Consider the following 16,885-nt stretch of genomic DNA (forward strand, 5'->3'; position numbering starts at 1 on the left):
TGTGTTTTGTCTTCGTCGCTGTCTCACATGCTAAAGTTTCCTATATTCTCGACTGACAACTATCACAGGTCAGTAATTTTGTGAACGTATTCTGAATCTATGCTATTGCGAATCTATATTTTTTGTCACAGATTTATACTTTTCGTGCCACAGATTTTATGTACTCTTTTCAGGCGCTACGCCGTCGTTTCTGTGGTTTGGAAGGATGCAAAATTGTATGCAGTGTTGCAACATCAAGACAGTTCATTTTATAGCTCTCGGAATCGTTCGAGATATAGATTCCATGAAAACGCCATTGGAATTACTGCGCTACAGAAGGACTTTCTGTTCACATTTCCGCATTATGTCGCACCCGACTTCTTCTTTCTACAGCTAATCTAACATGTACACCTTTTTGAGTTAATCTTGTATCAAGCCTGTTATGGAAGCTGTGCGTCCTGTAGTTTCTCACTACTGAACATTTGTTCCTTTTGCAGTATTGTTGTTGTTATACATTTATTCGTTTCTCTGTACGGACCTCATAATTTCTCACCTTTAGAGCCTCATATCTTCCTTATTTGGCAACACTGATGACCCACCTTTTGCTTATTTTCTTTCACGTTTTATGTCAATTGTCTTCATGCCATAAAATGGTATACGTTCTATTTGAAAACCAAAATTTTGGATTAGGATGGCAACACTGCTTGCGTAACACAACTGCCGTGTTCTTGGTCACGTGTCCCCATCCCGTAGGCATCAGGTTACCTGCACACATTTTTCAATTTCTGCATTTATCCGGCATTTCGGGGTTATAACTCGGCACAATCTCACCCGGTCACTGCTTGGTATATGTATTTTACATAGCGGGTAAACAAGGCATTTCCGCACCGAGTGACTACCACCACAATTACTAGCGATCCACAATTAGTCGGAGTACCAATTTTCATAAATATGTATCTGTCTCGGTTCGCATACGTCCCTTTTGATTTTCTTTTTTCGCTTTCAGAGTCATAACTATCTTGTTATCGAGAGAAGAGAAACCAATACACACTTCTTAATTCTAGCAGAGTTGCCAGAAAAAAAAAATCGTGTGATTGTCCAATATCTTTACTGCTTGATTCATTGAGCTTTATGTCCAAAGGTTATTCTGTGTAGGTTAAAAAAAATGAAAATTCTGCCGAAAACGTAAATCATTTTGCCGAGGAGGAGGATTAATTGATTGTTCTGAACTTAAAGTGTTAGCATTTGATCACAAAAGAGACAACTCATTTCATGACCTGGTCTGTTTGTGCTAACCAGCTTGCAAGTAAAAAAAAAAATTCTACGGACAAATTTGGTAGTGGTGTGAGTATTCTGCGTGATAGAACTGATATGAGTTGTTCAGGATACAGGAGAATCAAGTCCAGTTACCAAGTTGTGAGAAAAAGATACAGAGTTCGTACGGTTCATGTAAGTACATGATGGAAAAGTCAATATTTTTCTTTCTTTTTTTTATTTCTTTTCTTTGTTTTTTACAATAGAGAAGTTATTTTAATATCTGGACATGAATCTTTTAGACTCTGAAAGGAGTTCCAGATAGAGAACTTCAAATTGAAACTGACCAAAAGTGGGCTTGATTCCATTACCCATTACGCAGTGACCTCGCGCGATATTATTCTTACAATTATTATACTAATTCAAGTATAATTCTCAGTTTAGCTAGATTCTCAGAAAACTCGTTAAAAAAAAACACTTGCTTAAAGGCAGTCTCAAAAGCTAAAAAGCGTCTCCCTGTATCTCACTTCTTGTATACAACTAACTGCCCTGGTAGTGGGCTATGATGCTGATTGTCACGCGTACCGACTACCACGACTAGATTTTGGTGCTAGTTGTTACGGTGCTTTCATCATGAATAAACTTGATCTCACTGTCGTCCTGACTGCCATGAGCTAAAGCAAAGAGGGGTGAGAGGTACTTTTCACACGGACATGTGAGAAATATAATTACACCAAATCTTATATAAAACGAAATTTGAGTAAAGAGAAGACAACACTGCACCAATTCACACTCTGCATCAATCCACACATTGTAAGAATGAACTTTCAACGCTTGAGGCAAGTTGCTCAGTAGTTCACCCATGTGGCTTTATATGCCACGATGTTTAGAAATGTATTATTTTTATATGTATAATTTGCATATTTGTTTGCTTATATTAATTGTTTTCATGCTTTATTTAGTGTTCCTAGTAGTACATAGTTAAATTAGTGCTTATTTACATATCTTACTTATGTTTACTGCAACGATTGCAAATGTTAAATCTTTTGTTGTTCTTAAAAAGGTATGCATCATACTTTTCATCGTACTTTTTTAGAAATTCAGGAGATGTGTATAGTTACGCTACTTAAGGGATCGACAAAAGATTTTCATCTTTTGAAGGCGGAATTCCATAAAATATTTTGTTTGAGTAGTTCCATTGAGTGTTTGTGCATTTCAGTAATGTTCATCTTATCTCCAGAGCGGTTTGTGATATCGAAGTCGGGAAAATAGTTTGTCCGTTCATTGCAAACCATACATGTAAACATATATGATACTTGTCTAAGCATTTTTTTAAAAAATAAAGTTCTACGAAAAAAAATCAAATTCTCAAGCTCTGGTAACTTAGTTCTTATTCACTCAAGATAGGTCACACCATGAACATGGTATCCAACGCTAATTTACTTCCGATGTGTATTATCCTGTCCATCTCTGTTGTGTTGTACGTGTGATAAAGACTTCCAAACTTTGGATATCTTTGATACTATAACATCCTTAGTTTACAAAACTGAATAATAAATATGGTATTTTACGTTTTCGTTTGGCATGGTGATTTGAAATATGTAATAATCTGGCATAGTGCTATTTGAGAAAAGCATAACTTTATATTGGGTTGGTAATACTGTTTGTTGGATGTGTGGGTGTTTAATACAAGCAAAGATGCCCCTTCCGTATATTTGCTTCGTGCAAAAGTCTCGCTTTTCTCTCTCTTTTGGTTCTCCGTTATAGCGGATGAGCAAGGTAAATTGTCCATTATATATATATATATATATAGAGAGAGAGAGAGACATGTGTCGTGTGTAGTGTAATGTATTAAACATGTCACGTGCACTAAAATCCAAAAAGTATTTCCTATTCGAATCTGGAGGCAATATGCTTTTTTTTATCACATAAATTACATTTTTTTCTAATATTAGTTTATTTTGTTTGTTTATACAAATAATACGGACTTCAGTCTACATATGGATAACAATAAATAATTTTTGTTTAAATATAAACAAAGATCTCAGGTCATCGACTAAGATTTACATTAAAACTCTTCATATAATTAGATATAGAAATGAAAGTTGAAAGAAAATGTTACAGAAAATGTCTAAAATCAATGTTGTGGATCAATATAAGAACATATATACACCAAAGAATTTGAAACATTGAGAAGTACAAGATGCATTTACCAGGTGATCATTAATTTATGTATTTATCATTGTTTGTAGAATATAATATATGGAACTTCAAAATTGCGTAACTGCTTCATATTTAATCCGATAATTTCATACGCAACTTGAGTAACAAACTTCCCTTGGTAACAACTATGGTTTACTTTCTATCTTCTTTTAAATCATTACCTGAATAAACAAGATAACTCTTAACGTGAAATAATTAAATTAGAACACAGTTTTAGATATACGCATATAAACAGGTGAGAAGCAAGGCACGACGAACAATGAAGCAACTGAAAACAAATCAATTTCCCAAACTAAACAAAAAATTAATTAATTGATTAACGAATAAATAAGTAAGCAAATTGCTTGTCGCCTATCTAAATAGATTGGACAAGTAGGTATTTTCTGTTGACTCGATGGAACGACATCGATTCATCCTGAGGAAACATCAACAAAATTACGCTGTAAACTACATTTGCTTAACAGGTCGAGGTTGATTGTTCTGGGCGACTTTATTAATTTGTCTACTTATTGGTAACTATATTCCTGATACATTTCATATTATCCTGTTTCTAAGTGAAAAAAATACTGTAAACACACAACTTCAATGTTTGCTTTATTAATTAAAGATAATAATGGTATATAAAATGAATGAGTTGGAAATATCAAGTGAAATGCAAGCTGTATTGTGATTCTTCATTATCGCTGATCACAGGAATTAAACCTGGAACAATATGAACAGAAGAAGACATCTTGTTGGACTTTTTCATGTTACCGATACACACCAATTGATGTATTTGTTCTGTGAACAAGACCTTTTATTTTGACTACATTTCTTTTCAACAAGTAAATAATAACGCCTTGAAATGTGTCTCATTGAACTACGTGAAAGTATTAATTAGTGACTCACTGCTACTTAATAAAATAGTACAATCTACTGAACATCATGAAATGTACGAGATAGCAGTGTATTTTGACAATTTTTAATTGCCAACACTATTTCACTACATCGTTATGTGTTATCTTTCGAAACGCCTTCAGGCATAAACTTCTCGATTGTGCATAGATTAACATGTTACTTTTCGAGTCCAATTTAATTTACATGGACATAAAATCTGGCATAATTGTTTATTCGAAATATCAAGCATAGTCACAGTAAATAATGAGAAATAAAAAATAAAACTATTTACCCGTGATTACGGATAAAGAAGATGATAAGAGTTGAGTTGAGTTGATTTTGAGTTTAACGTCTCTTTCAGCAGCGAGGCTATAGGATACGTGGACCTACTGATTAACGTGGAATCCGAACCAAAGGAGCTCCCTCCGGGAATAGAATATTATAAGAAATACAAGTGAAAAAGGTTAGTGGAGTGGAAAAGGGAAACAGGAGAACCTTAAGAGACCGTATGGGCTCGAATCTGTTATACTGGAGCTCACATATAGGGTTTGTTCGGAGAGAAGTACGACTGATTTTTTTCCCCGCCGAAACGTGAGGAAAGAGGGGGACGTCACTGTGCTGGTTGGATGGTGGAGGTCCTAGCTACCAGCGCACCAGTCGCGAGTCGTCATCAAGCCTTCGCAGAGTGTAGATCGAATTTAAGGTGAACCCCTTTCAAGGTGTCTAGTCATCTCCATAATGAATCATTTGTTAGAACAGAGTTACACGGTGAAATTTTCCGACAAACCGGGAAACTGTGAGTTGGAGCCGTGACGTGATCAAGACTGCTTATGAGAGTGATGCCATGGATCGATCAAGTGTTTTTGAGCGGCACGAATTGAGCAAGTCGAAAATGAAATTGATGTTGATCATATTTTATAACTGAAAAAAGTGGTTCACAAAAAGTTTGTACCGCCTGGCCAGACTGTGAATGGTGCATTCTACCTGAAAGTACTTGAAAGACTCAGTAAATGAGTCCGTCCAGCAATCGATGGATCATGGAAGCTTTATCTCGACAATGCGCCGAGACACACCGCCTTTGCTGTCATGGACTTCCTGACCAAACATGGCATCACACAGCTTCCCCAGCCACCCTACACCCCAGATGCCGCTCCTGTAGATCTCTCTCCCCGGCTGAAAAGGGCCATAAAAGGTCTGCACTACGGCTTGGTCCAGGCCATTCAAGAGGCCGTAACGAGGGAGCTCAAAAGCATTCCAATTTATAAGTTCCAGAGAGCCTTCAGTGATCCGCAGAGTCACTGGAATCGGTGTGTTGATACAGAAGGGGCATATTTTGAAAACTATTAAGTCGATGAGTGAAAATTGTGAATAACTTTTGGTTTAAAAAAGAACAGTCCTACTACTTTCTGGACAAATACAGTACTTTGGGATTAAAGCAAAGACACTCAGAGCCAGAAATGAGCGCCATATGATTTAGTCCCTGCAGCCCCTGTAGATACAGTAGAGCGTCGATTATCCGAAGTAATTGGGGGACATGGGTGTTTGGAAAACTGGTTTGTTCGGATAATCGAACTGTACATGTTTATTTGCCAAAAAGAAGTACTGTACAGTAAATTTATTCATAAAAAGAAGTGTGCTGATTGTTGAAACACAGCGACTGGCGGCTTGGCCGGTCAGCAGCGCCTTATGAAAACCCCATTAGAAGCAATGTTACGCCAGCGGTGGCTCAGTGAAGCGACTACTGTGGGAAACTTGGTTTGGGAGTGAGGGGGATGATGGACGGTAGGATGGGAGAGTAACAGGTGCGAGTGAGTACACAGTTCGGTTAAGCGGTCGTTCGGTTGACCGACGTTCGGATAATCGACGCTCTACTGTAGTTGGAACTTACATTTCAAAGTGCACTACTACAAAAGTTAAGTTGACAATGCAATTTCTGAAGTTATGAGCAAAAGTTCGCTTCAGCGATACTCACATCTGCTACGTAAACAAATAATTACAATAACAATCATTTTTCTTATGCGCTATTATCAATTTCCTTCGATATTAAGATATATATATATATATATATATATATATATATATATATATATATATATATATATATGTACTAGCTCAACCAGCACTCTCTACATAGCACATCATTCACATATGAACATGAATCTTCTTGTCATTCCTCACAACATCTGTACATGTACCTTTACAGACATAAATGAAAGACGTTTTGAAGAAAATCGGCAAGGGATGTCATAAAATGGATACTTTTTCGATTATTTTTTTTAAATATCTCGCACCGTTTGCAAGATTGAGCCTACTCCTTTGTGGAGTCTGTAATTCATGTATGATCAGTGTTTTTTTTCTTCTTGAATGCAGTATGTAATAAGGAAATACATTTCACACAATTAACTATAACGTCAATGATATATAGTGTTCATTGGGCAAAATATTCCAAATAATAAAGATTCATATTAGACTGGAGAAATGATTATCCTTTGTTTTTCGTTATAATTTGGCCATGAAACAAACGCCTGAGAGATACTGTACACAACCCCTGTATCCAAATAAATGATGCTGGAATGTATAACTCGCAGGATACACGGATTAACTTTTTAAAAAATTTCAATACTTCCATTGTACCCTAAAAATGTAATAAAGAAAGGACAGCCATGTTTTGTAAATACTCAATTAGAACTGAACAATCTACACAAAATTTGTAATCGACCAGTAAAAACAGCATCTATCTAGAGCCTATGGTTCCCGAGAACTCACTGTCGAAAACATTGGCCACAACTTTTTTTAGCATTTTTAATATATATGCCGGGTGCTAAAACAATGGAGCTAATGAAGATAACCATATTACAGGAAATATCGAAAGAAGCGGAAAGATATTGTGGAAAATGCGTCCTTTCAGAGTTATAAGATGGCATAAACAACGGAAAATAAACTTTAAAGCTTCATAGCTTGAGGAATATTGACCTAATTGGTCAAGGAATTACACAGGAACTAGTATACGCTCTAAATATCCATGTTTCGGAATCCTCAGGTAAAATGTAACGAATTGTATAGAGGGATATTGTGTACGGGGAAGGACATTTAAGTACTAATTAAGCATAAGTAATAACATGCATGCGAATGTTATATCAAACTAATTTCATTTCTCTATTAGTAATCAAAAATGACTTATATCACCTTCCCCTTTCATGTAACAACCAATATTGTATTCAGAATTTATGCAACTACAACACAATGTAACTTCAAAGAAAAGTTTCTCATAATAAAATGGAATCTAATTTCGATACTGAAATATAATTTGGTAATGTATGGTACGCATGAGCGATATCTTATGTACCAGAAGTCGTACTTTACAGTATTTGTGTACGAGGAAACAATTGTAGCACAGAGATGTGTAAGTGAAGCAAAAGGTTTGAGTGCAGAACTTGTTCATGAAAACAGTATTTTTTGAAGGAAAGCTGAAATTTCGTGTACAGTAGTAGTACAACGTGTTGTGAGACGGCAAAACTATCGTGACAGTGGTGTAGGTGATCTGTGAGGGAGGCAGTTAAAGTGGGTAAAGTGGGTAATAAGGCTCCACAGTGTAAGTATGGTATGTCTTGTAAGAATGGTCCGTTATTAGTACGAGGAAGAACCCGATGTGCTATTTACATATGGCAAAGCGAATGGAAATGCTCGGGAGGCTGGCAGATTGTACCATGCAACATATCCGCGACGACAGCAACCTAATCAACGAACATTTGCTGCGGTATATCGCTGTATACGTGAGACGGAGACCCTGGCACATATGTATACGGACGTAGAACGGACGTGTACGGATCGAACAGCTGAGATGGACGCTCGTGTGCTACAAGATGTTGCGAAGAAACCCCGGTGTGGGCTCCAGGCAGCTAGCCAGTATGCGTGCAATTGGTCAAAGAACTGCCTTGCGAATTATACACCAGAATCCCTTTTATCTCTACCACCTGCTACGTATGCGTAGTCTCCAGGCTGCCCATTTCCCCCCACGGGAGGCGTTCTATCGTTGATTGCTCCAACAAGTTACAACTGTATTGGAATTTATATCATTTTTCCTTGTCACTGATGAGGCTGCGTCCGAGCGAAATGGCATAATCAGCTTCCACACTATTCATATCTTGGTGCAGTAAAATCCACATTTAATGGCCATCAACACCCGTTTCGAATATATGTCTGTGCTGCGATTCTAGGTAACCAGTTAATCGGGCCATTTATTTTAACATAAAGACTAACATGCGACGCGTATCTGCAGCTCCTGCAAGTTACACTACCCCTTTTGCTTGATGATGTACCACCAGCATTTCGAAACAACATGTGGCTGATACACGATGGAACTCCCCAGCTTCTTAGCTGCCGTTCATGCGTATCTGAACAATACATTTCCCCGTAGGTAGATCGGTCAGTATGGCCCTGTTGCATGGCTCGCCCGGTCACAAGACCTAAATCCTCTTGATTTTTACTTTGAGGATATCTTAAGAGTGTCATTTACACTGAGCTTGTGCCTGAAGCATATACTCTGGAGCAATGTATCCATGCTGCCTGTAACGATGTGCGGACTCAGTCCGGAATATTGAACAGAGTGCGCCAGTCATTGATGCGACGTATACATGCGTGCATTGATAGCCATAGGGGACATTTCGAACGTTTACTCTGATTCCACTCGAGGTAAGTACAATCAATGTGCTCGCTTTAGGTTTGCTCTCGGCTTAGGGGATCTTATTTCCATAAAGCCCTGGGATACCGCTGGAAGATAGGGTTTAAAAACCCTATCAGTCGTGAAATCAGTCTTCATCGAGTCATAAACCATTTTAGTTCCAAGAACGGAGACTTCAACGGTGGGACACATTACAAATTGTGGCACCCGTAACACGAAACCAACACCCCACTAATTTTTCTTAAGTTCTACAAAATATGGCGCCCAAAAAAACAATTTCTATTTTTAAATTTTTCACAAATATGGCACCCGACCTAACTACTTCTCCATTTTTAAATTTTTTACAATATATATATATAGTGATTGATGACAATACCCAATGATTTCTTTTGACTAAAGCTTTCTATGACATGTAATTTATAGTGTATTAAGATAAATCAATAACACAATATTAATAAAATATCATTTTCAGACTCTCTTCTTCCATAAAATAAACCTGTGGAACAGAATGATCAATACTACGCTGATTAAACCGAAGGCAGATAATAAATTAGGGTTGCAGCAATGGCAAATTTAGATAAGGAAAGCGGAAATTGTATTCATATGAAAGTCACTGTGTTTTCGGTATCAGAAATGTTTAGGGAATCTTGTATGTACTATTCCGGTTACATAACGTGAAAATTTATCATTTACTGGAATTATTAACCGATGTGAATATTATATGAAACGTATTGAACTTATACGACTTAAAACTACAATTAATAATCGTAATGTCCCGATGAAAGAACTTTCTTTGCGTTTCTTCGATGAGCTTTTGTAAGTCAAAAATCTGCACGAATTTTTTAAAAATTTCCTGTAGAAAAATCATTTGTGATTGCTAAAAATACGCTTTGCGCGACGTAAAAATCAGTTCAAACTATAATTATACGAGTCGTCCGTGCATTTAAGACATCTACACATAGCAGGCATGTTTTTACACTTTTCTGTTGGATATATATATATATATATATATATATATATATATATATATATATATATATATATATATATTTTTTTTTGCTCTGACATTTTTTCTGCACAGGCGCGGCAAATTTTCTGCGATCACATCGCAGATCGCAGCATGCTGGGGCCTAATGTAATTTCTTACCCCACCCTATAGCTAATACAAATCATCCACTGTATTCGTATATATCTACACAATTGCTGACTTTTCAAAGATAATGATGTTTTTGTATGCACTGTGATTACTACTAACATCTTCTGTCCTCCAAGAGAAATAAAATAGAACTCTACAGGAATAATGCACATATACATTGCATAGTGACAGTAAAACTAAAACAGTTGTTTATTTTGGCAGCGTATTACTGCTCCTCAAAGAAGTTACGGACTCGATTTAGTTAATATATTTTCGATTCGAATGCTGATCTATTAAGTATTACAAAATATTTGCCTTGCTAACAGCAATCAACTTCATTCTCATGTGAAATGCAAATCATACTTTGAAGAGTAATTTCTTTGGAACACTCACCTTTGTGAACACGTGTTGTCATTAGGCATATCCAGCAGTGCGTAAAAAGAGTGACTGTATACAGAAGTTTGTTTCCTCATCCGACTAGAACTATAGCATAAAAAAGAAACATAGACTGTCCAATATTAAATTGAAGAACAACGTTAAGAAAGAAAATAAAAAAAAAACGAAGCAAATAAAACAGTGTTGCATAATGCTTCAGACTGGAAGCGAGATAAGGAAAGATGTTTCGCATTTATACGATTTACTAGTTAAAAAAAAAAAAAAAAAAAAAAAAAAACAGATCCTAACCAAAATTACAGTAAAATTGCTTGTAGAAGTTAAATAATAAATGTGCACTTCCATCCAGCACAGCAATAGAAATTTCACTTCCAAATTGCTTACTAATCTTACCAGAGATGACATGTCGGAAACAGCAAGATATACATTCCCAAGCTCGAAAGCAGCAGAAAATAGTGGTAAGGCAAAATAAAATTTTATGAGCACACAGTGTTTTGAACAATTTTCTTGCATAATGCATAACCTTACGGAAAATTTAGAGACCGTTTATTTCAAGTCGTATTTAAACTAAATATATGACACTAACTCCCTATACAATGGGTCTATTTACGATACATGTGCGAATAAATGCGTACTAATTAATTATCAATAGTATCTGTCTATCTAGCTATATATATATATATATATATATATATATATATATATATATATATATATATATATATAATCTTCTGTGGAAATAGCTCATTACAGTAATGAAAACCGAATCAAAATTTCAAACAGCCTAAAAAAGTACTTAACCCTTTGCTATGTCCTAAATTGCAAGGGCCAGGAGTCGCATCAGGCTCAATCTACCGTCGTTTGGGAGCTGACAGTTGAGGCTAGTAGATGTGCAAAAAGTTTTGAAATTTTAAGAATCAGACGTGTGACGTGAAGATAAGTGAACTTTCAGCAAAATTACGCTACCTGTTCAATCTTATTTTGATAATGGAACCAATGTTACGCAGGAGAGTGAAGAAATATGTACTCTTTATGGGCAAGATGCATCATCGACAGCCCGAAGTCAGTTCCCTCGCTTTTGTTTTGGTACTTTCGATGTCTAAGACGCTCCTCACAGTAAGAGACCAATCACACAAAAGTTGATGACATTCTGGGAAAACTTACGCACGACTGGCATACAAATAGTCATGACATGGCGATTGACCTAAACATCCATCACAAAACAGTCTTAAATCATTTACAAAGTAGGGTACCCCGGTGTAACACGCCCATTGTGATAAGACTGCACAGACATAGAGAACATCGAAAAAGGAGCGACACTTATTTTTTATATTGGCCAACAAGCGCACTGAAAGGGTCAAATAGGGGCATAAAATGGGGTCAAAATGAGATTATGTGGAATATAGCGACAGCGACAAGAGATATCGGAAAAGGTTAAATGTACGAAATAATACCCATAGTCGAAACAAGGCAATGAAGTAGAACACACCTATGTGAAGAAAGTATAACATCCGGAAATGGACCAATCACGTGTATAACATTGTCGCAATATGTTACGGAAATGAGCGAAGAGTGGCAAGGAGCAGGAAGAAAGAAGAAACGAAAACAGAAAAAAACTTGTTTTTCCTTTGGGTACATATGTCGCCCGTATGCGAAAGAGGCGCAAATTCATCTCAATGCACGAAGATAGGAGAACGCGCAGGAAGGATGCAAACGCCGTTCGTATAGACAGCCAGCAAGACAGTACTGCGCAGTGGGTTGCATATATCGAGTAATGGGAACAATGATGAGATGGATGTTGGAAACGAAAATGTGTGTAGGCAGTAGTAACACAAAGACAAAAATGTTACTGTTATGTTGTACGCGTATGTTCGTAGTTATGCAACGTTGATACTCATGCGTGATACTGATATTACTATTGTTGTTGATCTTACGTATGTGGACCACCTGCTATTACATTCTACTGTGCTATGCATTTTGTTTCCATTACGCGATATATACAACCTACTGCGCAGTAGTGTTTTGCTGGCTGACTATGGGAACGGCGTTTGCATCCTTCCTGCGCGTTCTCCTATCTTCGTGCATTGAGATGAATTTGCGCCTCTTTCGCATACGGGCGACATATGTACCCAAAGGAAAAACAAGTATTTTCTATTTTCGTTTCTTCTTTCTTTCTGCTCCTTGCCACTCTTCGCTCATTTCCGTAACATATTGCGACAATGTTATACACGTAATTGGTCTATTTCCGGATGGTATACTTTCTTCACATAGGTGTGTTCTACTTCATTGCCTTGTATCGACTATGGGTATTATTTCGTACATTTAACCTTTTCCGGTATCTCTTGTCGTTCTCGCTATATTCCACATAATCTCATTTTGATCTCATTTTAATGCCCCTATTTGATCTTTCAATGCGCTTGTTGGCTGATATAAAAACACGTGTCGCTTCTTTTTTCGATGCCTTCTATATCTGTGCAATCTTACCACAATCGGTGTGTTACACTGGGGTACCCTGCATTGTTAGAGGAAGTTGACACCATAGATGTCATTACTCCCATGGTTATATGCAACCCATCTTACTTTGTTGAATTACTGGTTGTAGCATAGTTCAGATTTTTTTTTTCATTAGGTGCTACAGGGGTTTTAATTAATTAATTAGTTTTTTCAAAGATAGTATATGTAAAATCCTTCGACAGAAACAGCTTATTTGATTAGTGAAAACCTCATCGATGATACATTATATAATCGCGAACAATTATACACGCATACAGGTCAACTTAAAACCTTCTTAAATAGGTTAAAGGTTTTATATGCAGACAAATTAAGACTGACGAGGACAAAAAAAAAAAAAAAAAAAATTGCACATTTAAGAGTGGAAAGGAGATGACACACATTCATTCATAAAGGAATGCCTAGGTACATTAATAGATAAGTGAGAGATACAGTGGTGAGAAAAACATAAAGTAATCTGGCAGAGAGGCATGGAGAGCATTAGGCAGGACAGCAAAAAGATGACTAGAAGAGAGAATTATTTGTGTAGATGTGCATATGCACTGAAATAAATGTGTACATTTGGTATATCATGTATTTTCTTTTCCTGTTCCCTTAAATTGTGTGCCTCTCTAACCTGATATCGGCCACAGTATTAGAAGCTTCCCGCTCCCCAAACCTTTGTTGTCTGCCTGGCACACACTGTCTGTATTCCCTCCAGAACCCCTCTATCTACATATATGTTTAGTTCACAGATCCCGGATTGTTCGGAAAGAACGTTTACCAAGTCTTCTGGGCTTTTGTCAGACTTAATGTGTCTGCATATAAACATTTTATGTAGTAGAAGTTCCAAAAAATAATAAAAAAAACGTTTTAATTTTGTAGTTCCAAGCTTACGCTATTAATGCTAATTAAGACGGGTGACTAATAAAGTGAATAATTGTAAAATTAAGTTTTTGTACTCCCGCACTGGTATCAAAACTGAGACCACATGCACTAAATTCACACTCGATAGCCCAGTAAGGAGAGCTTTCAGAAGTTCGCGACTAACGTATAAATGTGTGTGTGTGTGTTTTTTTTTTTCATATATTACAATGCTAGCTTTAGACCCATCTTACTACTATACTATTTGATGTCTGCCGCTCATATTTCACATTTTTAACACATCGGGGGAAGTATTTTACGAATATATGCACTTTGTCCAAATCCCCAATTACTGGGTGAAAACGTTTACTTCTGAGACCTTGCAATATTTTAGACGCTGAACTCCTCGTCACCCACCCCTGTATACCTTAAACATTGCTCTTTCGATTCAGTGCAACATTTATTTATAATTCATAATAAATAACTACTACTAATACAAATAAGAACATATGTCCAATTCTCAAGCTTTGAAAGTGTTGATGTTACTGAGCTATGCAAGAAGGACAAGATTGGTACGAACATTTACATGTAAAAATTGAGAATGAAAGAAAATTAATAATTGAAGAACACTCATTTCTTTCTAAGAGAAAGTCATACAATGTTGCCCTCCTTACCGATTGGTGGTTTTTCTATAATCGATAAATAATTGATGAAACGGAGTATTGTATTCCCATTTCTTTTCGAGTATTTGCCAAATGGTAAATATATGATTGATAGTTGTTTGGTTTCGTCTAAATCCATACTGATGATCTCCAATAACTGAATCTGCCAATGGGGTCAATTTTGCTAATAGAAAGTTTGAGAGAATTTTAAAAGATATTGACGGAAGAAAGATGCCTAGATAATTATTACAATCAGTTTTGTCACCTTTCTTGTGAATTGGAACAATGATTGATTCTTTCCACTCTTGTGGTAATTCCTCTTTGTTTCAGATAAGGAGAATGAGTTTGTGTATTTTGTTCCACATTTTTTTCTTAAGCTGAAACTAACTCAGCCGGAATTTCTTCTACACCCTGGGGTTTGTGTTCTTTTAATTTCTTTATAGTGGTATCTACTTTGGCTCTGAATATACGGTTCTGCTGTGTTTATTTCACTTTCTCCACTAACATTAGTTTTTGGCTCCGTTTCCAGCAAATTACAAAATAAATCTTTTCATCTCTTTGAGATGCTACCTCTATCAATGAAAATTTTTCTGAGAGCTTTCTTTAAAACATATAAGCGCGATTTCGATATCCTTTCTTAAATTCGTTGATACCCTTATACATATCCGGAAGGTTTTTTTTGTTTTTATTATTACCTTCAAGTTCATTATTTTTAACTTTCAAAAAAAAAGTCGCGTTTCTTTTTTCTAGAAATGTTGGAAGATTCCCGACTGATGTCAACGTTTCAATCCAAGTATCCTTAACACTAGTACACTGCGACCCTTTTAAACCGAGAATCTGTTTGACACTTCAATCTGGTAATCCCCTCTTCCTTGGATCTTCTCTAATTTCTTTTAATTAAACCTCTCCGCTTTCAGATGTTGAATGTTTTGTTTGCTCAGCAATCTCTCTCTCTTATTATCGCTACAACCAGATAGTGATCAAGATCTCCTCCGTGGCTAAGGGGCTAGCGTACGCGCCTTTGGTGTGGAAGATCCGTGTCCGATTCCTGGCGGGAGCACCTGTGATTCGGATTCCACGTTAATCAGTAAGTCCCGTCTCGTAATAGCCTCGCTGCTGGAAGGAACGTTAAACTCAAAGTCAACTCGGGTAATGATTAATGTCATAGTGAGCTCCTCTGAACGACCGAAAATCAATGATGCTAGACTGACCTCTTCTATCTACTAAAATATGATCAATTTGGTTTTTGTCCGTAGTGAGCTCATAGTATATTTACGAATGTCGCAATGTGGGAATTTTGTACTCTTCAGGATAATGTTGCTGTATGTTGCAAAGTTCATGAGTATAACATCGTTTTCATTACATTCCTTATGCAGATTTTCATTCCTTATAATCAGTTTGTGAGCGGAGAGCAAAGAGATGGAAAGGAAATTGTTTACCATTTCAACGTTTGTCTGTGCGAATTCAATTCAATCTTCGAAATCTTAGTTGGGATTGTCAACCATAGTGTGACTCTAACTCAGAATACTTATGCGTTTTATATCTTGCTCACTGCTAGCAATTACACAGTGGTTTCAAATACAGAATTATTAGTATCAAATCAAAATGCAAATAAAATAAGTTCTAAGAACATAACATTGGTTTTTACGAATAATTTCCCCCCGTCGACTACAGCTAATTTTAAGAATGAGTAAAAATATCCTATGAAGATGAATTAGAATTTGTCATTTGAACTCACAACCACTTAAATATTATTACCACAGTTTCAGATTCAGACAGTCAGGTGAATAATTTAGGTTTGAAACATTAATAATGTGATAAGGAGAGGAATTTTTGAAGAGAGACACTGACAAGTACCAGTAATGCATTTAATAGTAATGATAGCAGAATTGAATTTTCGGAATTCTGAATTACAAAGTCAGAGTCTACGCTGGTCAGTAGGTTTCCCTTGACCACATTCTATTAGTAAAAATGATAATGTCATGCTATAAACCTTAATTTAGTACCACTGCAACTGATGTTCCAGATAAACAACACTATTGAGGCAGATTACTCCAGATTCGATTCCCAGTGCAGATAGTTGCCTCGGATGAAAACCTGAGTAGTGGTTCCGATTGCATTTTAAACTGTAAACTGTCTTATATAAGCTCAGTGCTAGAAAGGGACATGAACTCCAAACAATCAATGAAACAATAATATATTTCTTTCTTTCTTTCCTTCTTTGAAAGGATCTCAATAAAGAGGGCTACGATGCAGAATATAACGCTGAAATTTAAGGGGAGTTCGAGACTTGAAACATTTAAATCATAAAGTAAACAAAAAATGTTA

At 36.4% G+C, this 16,885-nt stretch overlaps 1 protein-coding gene across 8 annotated transcripts in view; it reads right to left on the reverse strand.

Annotated features, from left to right (window-relative positions):
* FoxP (forkhead box transcription factor P) overlaps nucleotides 1–16,885 on the reverse strand; it is a 1,320,908-nt gene that overhangs the window by 1,243,846 nt on the left and 60,177 nt on the right. The window lies entirely within an intron of this gene.

The sequence above is a fragment of the Thermobia domestica genome, chromosome 6 (genome assembly GCF_964235325.1).
Source record: "Thermobia domestica chromosome 6, izTheDome1.hap1.1, whole genome shotgun sequence".
NCBI classification, from domain to species: domain Eukaryota; kingdom Metazoa; phylum Arthropoda; class Insecta; order Zygentoma; family Lepismatidae; genus Thermobia; species Thermobia domestica.